Consider the following 12,250-nt stretch of genomic DNA (forward strand, 5'->3'; position numbering starts at 1 on the left):
TTACAGCACATACTCTCAAATTTGCAAGCTACAATATTCCATTCAATGGCTTTCTGACTTTGCTCAACAGAATATTTCCTCAGATGTACAATAGAAATATAATGCTGAAGAAGATTCAATATTTAATTTATAGAGGGCACAAGGTTTGGCATACGCCATGCGTAAGTAGTTTTTGCTTCAAATGTCATATTGGGAAATCTCAGTCAGAGATTTCTTTACAATTAAAGTTTTGTTTAAAACACGTTTTTTGGAAGAGAATATGCCTTGAGACAGCAGCTACTGTATTGTAGATAGACAGACACACTAGGCACAAAAATGCATAGCTCTCAATAATCCCCCCTCCAATAGATCCCCTCACTACCCCTGTCTGACTCGTGTCTACTAGCCCGAAGACAAGTCCAATTTTGCCACATGTTCTAAGTTTGATCTCCTGCTTAAAGTAAAATGGAGGTATCAAAATGTAGTCTCCATGTTCCCCATTCACTGAAGAGAGAGTATAAACAATGCATTACTATCCATTGTGAGCTGAGCATTGGTGCAGTGAAGAGTGTGTGAAACCTTTTCCTCAGCTATGAGACACCACATCTTTAAACACCAATCCCATATTGTGGAAGAATGGGTGTAACTCTATTCAAGCATCTCTTGACTTCAAGCAACATGTAACCACACAGCATCTTCATGGAACAATGGAGGAAGTAAATAATTTGTAAAGTCTGTCAAACAATAATTGTGTATCAATACTTCTACCACTTTCAACTACATACCATTGCAATAAAAAGACCACTGCTTCAACGCTATCTCTCTGCTCAACCATAACTCCAAAAGCCTATGCCTTCCTCCAAAATATGAATATCCTTAATAAACTTCATTCTTATCACATCTACGCTAACTCTCAACCTAACCTTATCACAGCCATAATGCTACCTATAACATTAAACATAATAGCCGTAACTGTACACCTAACTCTAATTTTATAAAATGCTAAAACATTAGCAAGTGATTCCAGAAAATATTATATTTCTAAGTACATATTTTACATTATTCAAATCCATTTGTTTAGTTTTTACTTTTAAAAGCAGCCTATAATCTGCCTATTCACATAATGTAAAAGTTGAAATCTAGATGGTATGGTTGAAGTAACAGTATAATTCGAAGTAATGGAATTTGGTTTTTAACACAAATGACACTGGCAAGGCTACTGAAACATCATTGTCCAGCAGTCTTGTAAGAAGAAAGTGTGCTGATAAGGTCCGTTTAACATTTAAAACAAACAGAAGATCTTGCTTTCAACAAGGTCACACAATCGCAGACAACGGTCACTCTTTCCCTCCCCCTCTGTTCTTCCCTGCCATTGTTTTCACATAAACAATAACCCACTACTTCAAAACAAAAAACATGAATCAATAAAATGACATTAAAGAATAACAGGTAATAGGTCTAAAATTAAACAAGCTTGTTTACCAGCAAGTTAGCTGCCTGCAGAAAGCTGAACATTATACTGTTGACTTTTCCTGCCGAAGGAGATCGATACTGGCAGACTAATACCATGTTCTTCCCCTTACAACTGAAAGTGCTTGATCAATCAGGCCCAATCTGTTTCTCGACCAGTCTCTTCCAAGAAATGATGGACAGGGGTGCTATAAAAGGGAAGAAAAGGCGAGGAAAAGCGAGGTGGATAAAGGGAAATGCCAGACAGATGCAACTAGGGCAACAGGAGGGAAGTGAGAGAAATAAGGATGAAAACTGAAAATGGCAGAGAGGCACCTGAGAAGCAAGGAGGAGGGGAGGTGCACTGGGCATTTCCTTCACAGGAAATGTGCCTAGGACCTGGATATCTCCTCCACCAGAGATGTGGACTAACCCTTCCTTGGTCATCTTCAAGAGAAATGTAAAATCAATTCTGCTTCAAATACACTGAAGGCAAACGTTGAACCTGCAGATCTAGGAGCTTTGACTCGGGTACACGGAGAAGTACAATAGTGGTATTATGAACGCTACCATTATGTTCCTCTTGAGTTGTTTGGAGGACTTACTCTTGCTTGCTTAGAGCAATCCTGGTAGGACATTGAAGGTTTATATGTTTTAGGCATTGCATTACCTTTGGTCAGGTTGCTACCTCTGTCCTGAGTAAGACCCTGTCAAATAAACTCTCGAGTGGAAACATCAACTATTATGTCTTAACCACTTTTTCATTAGAGAAACACATTTGTTTCATTTTAGGGTTCCCCTATTCCAAATTATTGTGCTATTGATTAAGACTATTTGGTTTTTATGCACATTGTACATTTTCGGCACAATTTTGGCACTTACTTTCACCTTCTCTGCGCTGTCACACGTGGCACCATTTCACTGCTTTTGTCACTTTGTTGATGTAATTTAGCTAGTCATTACATTGAATTAATTTCAAGCCACTTTTGTTGTGATAGGAGGGTCCTTTTAATAGAATTTACATTCCAATATGCTAAATTTCTTCTGAATGGTTGCCTCTGGAACATATGTTATGTTAATGTCTTTCACACCCTAGTTTCATTGGAATACAGAGTGCTCTTTTTTCTTTACTTGAAATACACCTGTGGCCTTATTCTGAAACACATCCCAGGCAACCCACTTCTGACAAAGATTAACGTGATCATTTATACAAATGTTACCTGTACATAATGTAAGTTGTACCTTAGGTTACCCACATGATGTTTGTAACCACCATTGTAGCGACGATCAGTACCATGTACAATTTTTGGCACTGATATCCTTGGGTCAGGTACACGCTCAATACAACTATTCAATAAATAAAAATAAATTAAAAGTAGGCTTTCTTGTACTAAATGCATGTCTTTATGTATATGGTATTTTTATAGCTCAAACCTAGCTGAAAGGCAGCTGAGTGTTGTACATGGTCAAAGACTGAAGCATTAAAAACAAGCAAAATAGAAGCAGGTATTCGTCACCCAGTCTAGCACTGAAGTGGATTACTTTCTAGATGAATGTGCATGGGTGCATCAGCAAATTGCTGTCACTCACAGTGAAGAGAGCCAATGGTTAAGGCAAACTGTCCCACTAAGCCTTGTGTTGGGAAGAAGCAACTTGTAAATTACACTTAAGTATTTCAATGTAAGAGGAGGGCTGACCAAAAGACCCTGTATTTGTGTGCTCACTGAATAAAAACACAATTAAGAAGTAAGTTCTAGCTCTGTCTCGAACTTGTCAAACCACTGAAATTCACCAGTTATAGTTAGCAATGCACAAAAAAAACACACCATAGCTTGCGCCACCTACCATGCTCAAAACAGCAATGTGGCAACGATATAGAACAAAACAATAGAGCAATCAAGGTAACAATCTGGATGGTGGCACGAGTTATAGCGTGTGTTTTATGCGTTGCTAACTATAACTGGTGAATTTAAGAAGTTTGACGAGTTTGAGCGACAATGCAGGAATGGGCCTGAGCGTGCCCAGAGCTGAACAGACTGATGAAACCGCTCAGGCAATGCAAATTGTCAGGTTCCAGCTATGATCCAAAAGTAATCAACTAGAGATCCTGCGTTACTTTAAGGCCACGCTTTCCTGAGTCTATCAGTTCATAGACTCTACAATGGAACCCTCGGATGCCAAGGAAAGTAGTATCAGACTCAAGCACCCACCAATTCTTCTTGCTTCAGTGCATACTACTTATCACAACCCTTTGCGGTCTCCTGTTTATCATTTCTGTTCACTGTATACATCTGCATGTGAGAACACATCATCTCCACCATGCAGTGTGCGTCTGATTTAAAACTACAACAGCCATGTGGTGGCTCTCTGTACCAGTCTAATTAGCTCCTTACGCCGTAGCCAGAGACAGTTCAGGCAGTGTTGACAGAATTTGAAGCCCTGTCCAACTTCGAAATTGACTTGAAAGGTCAAATTAAGGCCAATCCAGACCAGTAGTAGCCCAAATGTAACCCAAAAGTGCAACTGTCAAATAACGCATGCTTAGCCTTTAAGGAACTTTTTAGACACACTTGGAACTTCTATTTCAGGAATGAAATGCATAGAGTGCTCAAAATACTAACTATTTTAGATATTGAGCTACTTTGCCACTGGTAAATTGGTGTTTTTGAGCGTGGCAGACAACGCGAGCTGTGGTGTGTGATGTGCTCAAAATACTAGCTGTACTGTACCTTTTAAAAATTAAATTGCAAAATCTGTAAGACTGTCACTTCCAAGAAGGTGTTGCAAGTTGAAAAACATGATGTAGATAGCGGCATAGGAAATACAACTGTGAATCGTTTTTATCTTTTTAACATGACAATTCTGCCTTTTGGAAGTACTTAGTTACATTTCAAAATGGGAAAACAAAATTGTACTAGATATGGGCAACTCTGTATTTTGTACATTTACAATAATTGCTTCATTTTTAAACCCTTCACAAGTGGGCCTAGGTCAGGTGGGTTTAAAAGTTCACCAACGTATGGCATCAGGTCTTTCAGGTCCTCACATTTTCTCATCTGTATAGAACACTTTATTTTATCTACTACACTACTGCTCATTCATTCACATCTTTAAACCATCTCTTTAATGTTGGTGGATCACAACATAGGCAAGACTGCTGCCCCTGTGATGTTATACTTTGGAAATGTATCTGCCCTGTCTGAGTACATCTTGTGGATGGATTATTGTTCGGGCGATGTAGGTGCGGTGCTGGATGGTACAGTTTATCAGATGGAATCTGACGTTACCTATGTATTTTGTTATTTGATTTAGTGCCTTATCTCGTTTTGTGTCCAGGTGCTCATCTCCACAGCACCCTTCCCATTTCTTCTTACCAAAAGTAAACATCCGCAGATAGTGTCTTAGAGAGACTTGGATTTCAACCCTTTGATAACAATAAATTTAACTTTGTTGTGAGTGGGTGTAAAAGGCACAGGGTCTCTGGAAAGGCCTATGAAAAATCTCTTTAATGCCTTGGATGTCCTACTGTACTTCAGGAACAGCCCTGGTCCCATCTCAGAGGTTGTCCTGGCTTTAATCAAAGTGAGAAATCTTTCATTCAAAATCAGTGTTCCTCTTTAAGGCATTCTCCCTCTATCCACTTGGTATTACCATCTATTTGGCCACTTGTTTAAAATTTGACATCTCCCAAACTAACAGGTGTTCCACATACAGAGTCCTTGTTGCATACATATGCTCATACATTCCGAATTTATTAAGCTTTCATTTAGTACACCCCTTTTTCAGGGAGGACATCGGCACAGACCAGGTCTAGTGTGAAGCTGGAGACCATTCATTTTTTGAAAATACGTTGACCACGTAGTTTCACTATTATAAAAATGGTTCTCAGTTTGAAACAATGAAGAAAAAAAGACAAAATATGAATGTTCCTTCTCAGAAATTAAGAAGCAAAGTGCCTATCTTAAAAGGAACAGTAGCATTGTACTTTATATGATAGTTGTATATATTGTATTTTACATGTTATGTTACTTTATTCCTAACAGTTGCATGAGTCACTGAGATGCATGTATGCATCACTGCACGAAGGAGAATGTGGAATGGATTCTCTGGTCATTTACACAGCACTCCGAGTCCTGCTGTTGAAGTTACCACAGTACCTCTACCTTCGCTCCTTTGTCGTGTTTTGTATGAATAAAAAATAAAACCACTTTGTTTCTCCAGCAAGTCTCACCTGTGTCTTATTTAGCCCTCGCACATTTTGGTACCAGGAGTGGGGTAAAAGAGAATGATTCATGATCTTGATAGAAAGCAAATGTATTAATATATTAGTGGCATGGAAGTCAGCACTAGGTGGTTTTCGAAATTTACATTTTAAAAAGCCTAACAGAGGGAAATTAACATAAGATGTAAAAATGTGTGTGTTAGAAGTATGGTGAACATTGCACCCTCCCCTGTTTGGGCATCTCATGTTACCAAGGCAGACATTGTGCATTTGTATTTCATAAAATGCTAGCATGATTTATTAAGCAAAATATTTTACAGACATGATAAACATGAGAAGTATATTATGAATAGTAAACTAAAATGATTTAACAGTATTTATGCTGATTTATATTATTTTATTGACGTGGAGCTATATGTGTGCAGAGAATTTCTAACGTGAGGCATTAACAATGATTACAATTAATGGTTTTTGCTTTGCATATGATTTTTAAATTGAATGGTACGTAATAGCATATATGTTTAGTAATTCTGAATGATGTATTTAGTCTTCATTAGCTGGACTAGGCCTGAACATTTATTTTCATAGCAGCAGTGAAGAAGAGCTGAATTACCTTGTTCACCTTTGACTTGAATTCTTTCCCTATGTTGCTTATGTGTTATGAATGTTCTATTGTATTAAGACAGAGACTGTGGTATTATCGTCCTTGAGAATAACTACATTTGTTCCAGCTACTGGACTAAATAGCAAGCATTATTAATTCACATAAGAACTGTTGGAATCATCCTGTGACTCATGTGAAGAAATTGAAATGTTTTGAAAGTACAACTTGTCAGTTTTTAACAGAACTGTATGAATTCATCAAAATGACTTCGCACCTTCCCTGAGAAAATCCAAACTAGTTGCAAACCCGAGGGGCGACTATAATTTTCATTGAATATTGATCCATTTGCGTAAGATGGCTCCACTCAGCGGACCGATCAGTTTCCTGGACATTTCTATTTAAAGAATTTTGAAACTTTTAGAGAGATTATTCCTGCCTTTCATGCTGATCAGATCCACTTTGTACCTCTTGCTTATCAGACTCTTCTTGTCTCTCCTGCTGGCCAGATTCTCTTTGGCCCCTAGCTGGTCAGTTCCTCTCTCACCTCTCATGCCTCCTAAGCTGCCAAATCCTTGATGCTTAAGTTAATTACCCCATTTACTTATGCTGTTCAGTGCTAACATGCCCACTAAATCCAGAACTGCTCTGGCTCAATGTGCAGCCTGTGTTTTGCACCTGCCCTTGATGCTGCTTTCCACTGAAGCTGTGGAACCGCTGATGATCTAAACTGACAAATCCTTCCTGTCTGCTGTACCATGCAGAAAGGTATACATCATTTACAATGAAATTTCCTTGCTTATCTTTCAGCTAAGATAACTGACACCAGTGATTTTTATAGTTAGGTATCCTTAGTTAGATGACTTTTCAAATTACTTTTACCTTTCTTTTCTTTTTGCTCATGTCCGCATCGGTTAACCCGTTCCCACAAATGCAAGTCCCAATTTGTGATGCACGGATTGTTACAGTTTTAAATTTGAACTTTACAGATGTCACCATCAAATAATCTGAAATCCGTATCAGTTGCTCAAATCATTGTTTTACTGATATGTGTTATTCTGTGTTTAATGGTATTGATGTTTAGTAGGTTAATCTTCTTTAGAGGTTTTGGTCAGCCTATGGTTTTCATGCACATTTACAATTTAGTTCTGTGTACCATTTTTATTACTTTAGATCTTTGGTTGTAATAAAGCCTTGAAACTTTATTCCATTTGGAGTTTGTTTCGGTGGCCTCATTGGTCATGGTGTCTAAATGGTCTAAAACATTGATTTGTGTTGACTATCTGCTTGCGACACTGTCTGCTGGGTCCAAAGATACCACCAATATTAGTTGGGTGAGGCAAGCCATTGCCCCACTCTTTGCAGTTCCGAATCCTGATTGTGGGGAGAAGCTCCAACCTGGATGACCCTACAACCCACAAACAAGCTGTAATCTTACAGGCGATTTCAGGTGGATTGAGTGGGCATCATTTATTGGATGGATTATCTATGGTGAGTACTTGTCGCATGGATGAACCCTGGCTGACTGCACTTTAAAAAATGGATGACCGGTCTAAGATTGAAGAAACCTGGTATCTGGAGGTGTGTTCTTTTGAATATTGTCAAACTGCCTGCTCTGTGTTCAACCCATGCGGCAGCATTCCAGCATTTCTCGTGACAGCGGCATTCTGGTGGCAGCTTTCTTCTAGCGTAACTTACAGAGACGCGACTGCACACCCAGCAATGTGAGATGCTGTTCATTCTGCATGAGACGCTTCTCCTGCTGAACGTCATCGTGCTGAGGATGCGTTCAGAGGAGGCCATCTTAAATTAGTTGCCTGTTGTGGCAAGCAAGTTTTGTGCCTCAGAAACGAGGAGAAGAAAGGAGGAAGACTGAAATACGCAGAGCATGGCAGTACATTGCTGTCTTCTAAATATTTAACTGGCAGTCAGCCAGGGGGTCAGTTACCTAAGTGCTAATGCACTGAGCGCTTTTGGAATATCATGAGCCCAGCAACTGAATATCTGGTTACTGAACGTTGAAGGGAAAAGTTGTGGTACTGTTAACTTTGGTGTTTCTTTAATCTTTTAATGTTTTGTGTTTGCCAAGGAGCATTTTGGAATATGTTGCTTCTTCTTTTTATTGCAAAATTGAGTTAATCAGCAGCACCCTTGGTACAATGTTTTCAATATAGCTACCAGTAGAAATGTGGTGCAAGCGCTGCCATTTCTTCAAAGCCCAGGCAACCAATAGTAAAGAGAAGCAATGGCAGCGTACTTTCAAAAACTATTTAGCAGCTCTTGGTGCTGCTAGGTATGAAGCAGGGCACAAAACTGCACTGCTCTTCAATCATTTGGGTACAGCTGGGCAGAAAGTATTTGATAACTTAGTTACAGCATCAACACCCATAGAAGAAAATGTTTCCTGGAATGTGTATGAGGAAGTAGAGGAGAGATAGCGCAAGCAGTCCTCAGAGGAGACAAGCATTTTACTAGAGATTCATACCTTCTTCATGCGCAAACAGAGTAGTTATGAAACCGTAGTGCAGTTTATTGCTGCCTTTCGCGTCCTAGCTGCAATCTGCAAATCTGAGAATTGTGTGGATGCATATATTCGTGACCATAATTCCTTTTTGATGACGATCCAGGACAGATTATTGACTTGTAGAAATCCAACATTGTCTGAAGTCAATGATGTGGCAAAAAGTATGGAGCACTCAATTGTTTCTCTGCAAGCTCTTGCAGGGACTGATGGTCTTTCTCCTGTCATGTGTATTGTAGATAAAGAGGTTGTGTATGCGATGAATGCTAGAACCAAAAAAGGGTCAATTTGTTTGTTACCATTGTGGTTCGCATGCCCATGTTAGTAATTTTCCTGCATGCCAGGCTGTGACCAAAAAATGCAAAGCTTGTGGGAAGGTAAGGCAAGGCATTTCCAAGCTGTGTGTAAGGGAGGTGGCCAAATACACAAAGGAAGTGTGTGCAAAATTAAAATCAGCCACATTCGGATTAGTGAGGTGGATGAGTGCGAAAAGAAATCTGACAATGTCTTGTTAACAACTGATGCAGGGCAACATAGATGGAAGATGTATACAAGTAATGGCTGTCTCTGGCGCACCACTAAATATTTTGGTGCATGTTACATTTTTTAAATTGTGGACATGTGGGTTCAAATTTGAGAAAACGGACATCAAGGCTTTTGGTGAATTTGATATTGACCTTTTAGGGTTCTCTGATGGAGTTCTGGAATGCTTTGGCAGCACAATGCAGACAAGGATTTATGTGACAGTCAAGGGATGAGATATTGAGTGGTGGAAACACTTTTCTAAATGTTACTTCCCTTCAGTAACACCTTATCAGGTAGAGACATTTTAGTTGCAGATTCCTTATCTTAGAATTTCCCCCAGGCATCAGTCTACATCCGGAGATTCTTTTTTTCAAGCAGTACCCCTGTGTGCCATTAGGTGGTGTCAGTCAGCTCTGTTTCCATCATCAATGTCATGTGCTCAGGATATGATGTTGCGGGACCTATAGACGCACCACCTCAGTGCATTGACGTAATTTTGTTTTCACTACTTCCACCCAAGAAGCATGGAGCCATGGAGAACACTGACCACTGGTGCGTCAAAACAAGGGCCCTGAAAGGGAAGTCCCGGTCTCTAGAAATCAGTTTGCAGAGCAGGGAGGATAGGTGGGTCGGTAAGGAATCTGCAACTAGAATATATCTCTATCAGATAAGGTGTTACCGAAGGTAAGCAACTTGTTCATCTGATAGAGACTTCTAGTTGCAGATTCTTTACTTTAGAATAGATACCCAAGCAATACCAACCCCGAAGGTGGGTCTGCGAAGCAAGACCATACTAGGAAGTCCTGCAGGACAGAACAGACAAAGTATCCGTCCACTCAGTAGTGTTTGGTGAATGTGGCAAGGATGCCCACGTTGCTACCTGTGGAAGTCAGTGCAAAAACCCTCAGAGGGTTGCTTTTTAACCAAAGTGTAGCACATTTTAATGCAGAGAAACACCCATCTAGAGATGGCCCTCTCCTGCACTGCCCGACCTTTCATCACACCCACATACCCAACAGAGAGTTGATCATCTACCCAGAATTCTTTGGTACGATCAAGGTAGAACACCAATGCTCTTTTTGGGTCCAGGAGGTGGAGTCTCTACTCTTCCTTAGAAGGATGAGGAGATGCCTAAAAAGTAGGCAAGGTGATGGACTGTCGTACATGAAAGGGCATGATCACTTGTCAAAAATGAAGCCCTGGTGTGAAGCACCACTTTGTCAGGATAGATGGAGAGATAGGGTGGCTTAGATGACAATGTCTGCAGCCGCTCACCCTGCGGGCAGATGTAATAGCCACAAGTGAGGCTGTTCTCAACGTCAGAAGCCTGAGAGGATAATTATGGAGCAGTTCAAAAGGAGTGATTGTTAATGAAGTAAGAACCTGATTCAAATCCCTTTGAGGCATTATGAATGGTGATGGAGGAATAATATGGGTAAGACCCTTAAGGAATCTACTGACAAGAAGAGGGTTGGTCAGGTAATGTTAGAAATACAGAGGAAGCAGACAAAAACCTTTGCGGGTGCCCAAAACAGAGCCCTGCTGGGCCAAAGAAAGTATAAACATGAGGACCTCGGAAAGAGGGGCAGAGAGGGGGTCAACAGACTTGTTTGTGCACCATGCCTCAAATTTGTTAAAATCGACAGGTGTTTACCGTTTTGGTGGAGAGATGCTTAACTGCCAAGAAGACATTACAGACTTTGGGCGGAAGGTCAAAAGCTGTTACCTGCTGCCGCTCAATCTCCACACATGGAGGCGGAGACTGAACAGGTTTGGGTGGAGAACCGTCCCCTGCTGCTGCGACAGAAGATCCTCCAGAAGGAGCAGTTTGATCAGAGGATTGATGGCCATTCTCAACAGAACGTTGTGGGAGTAACACCCACAACTTACTTCTGGCATAGGGACTGTCTCTATAGCTCCCTTGGCACAGAAAACCATAACCTCCTCAGAGAAAAGCCAGGTGGTCCTCCATCATCCGATCAAAGAATGGTGGCATGGAGGGAAGGGTAGTCTCAAAGGGGAAGGAGTAGGCCCTTCGAACTATTTGCAAAACCCACCTGTCTGATGTGATGGCCTGCCAGCAGGGCAGTGATTGTGAATCCTACCTCTGACTGGTCCCTGGCAGAGAAGAGTCAGACTAGGACGTTTTGAAAGCTGCTGCAGAGACTTTTGGGGGCGGGGTGGAGAGACTGGCTAGACCACTGGCTCCCTGATCCACAAGGACGTTGGCTCCCACGTCTCTGGCAACACAGAGGCTGGACAACATGCACAGCACAGTGGCAGGAGGCGAACGGATGTGGTTGGGCGTCCCTTCCATAGCCACGAAAAGCAGAATGAGGGGGTTGGGCAGCTGGGAGGTCTAAAGACCTGGCTAAAGCCTGGTATACCTTAAAGGGCTTGAGCACCAAGTCTGCTTTGTCTCCGAACAGACTGGTGCTATCAAAGCGCAAGGGTGGATTGGACGTCCCCTGAAAAACCAGACATCCTCAACCAGGCGTGGCGCCTCAAGGCCACTGTCGACGCAACCGTTCTGCCTAGTGAGTCATCGTACCCAGCCCACAATGTATTATCAATTTCGCTGCGTCTCTCCTGTCAGCAACAGCTTGGGAGAGAATGGCCTGGGCCTCCTCCAGGATTGTGGCAACACCTGCCCAACCATGTCCCATAAAGTATGGTTGTAATGGCCCAAAAGGCAAGTGGTGTTCAAAGACTGCAATGACCACAAAAAAAAGTCTCTGAATAAAAACATATTGGTGGATTGACACCCACTTCCGCATATACAGGAGATGTTGGCCAATATCATTGGAGCTAAGTATTTTTCTACCATAGATCGCCACTTTGTGCACCACCAGATTGCACTCAGTAAAACGTAGTACCTTTCGACATTTGTTACACTGCATGGGGCTTACAAACATCTAAGGTTACCCTTTGGCCTGGTGCAAGCGCCAGCATT

General features: G+C 41.2%; 1 protein-coding gene across 11 annotated transcripts in view; it reads right to left on the reverse strand.

Annotated features, from left to right (window-relative positions):
* KYAT3 (kynurenine aminotransferase 3) overlaps positions 1 to 12,250 on the reverse strand; it is a 496,355-nt gene that overhangs the window by 337,369 nt on the left and 146,736 nt on the right. The window lies entirely within an intron of this gene.

This window comes from Pleurodeles waltl, chromosome 4_2, assembly GCF_031143425.1.
Source record: "Pleurodeles waltl isolate 20211129_DDA chromosome 4_2, aPleWal1.hap1.20221129, whole genome shotgun sequence".
NCBI classification, from domain to species: Eukaryota; Metazoa; Chordata; class Amphibia; order Caudata; family Salamandridae; genus Pleurodeles; species Pleurodeles waltl.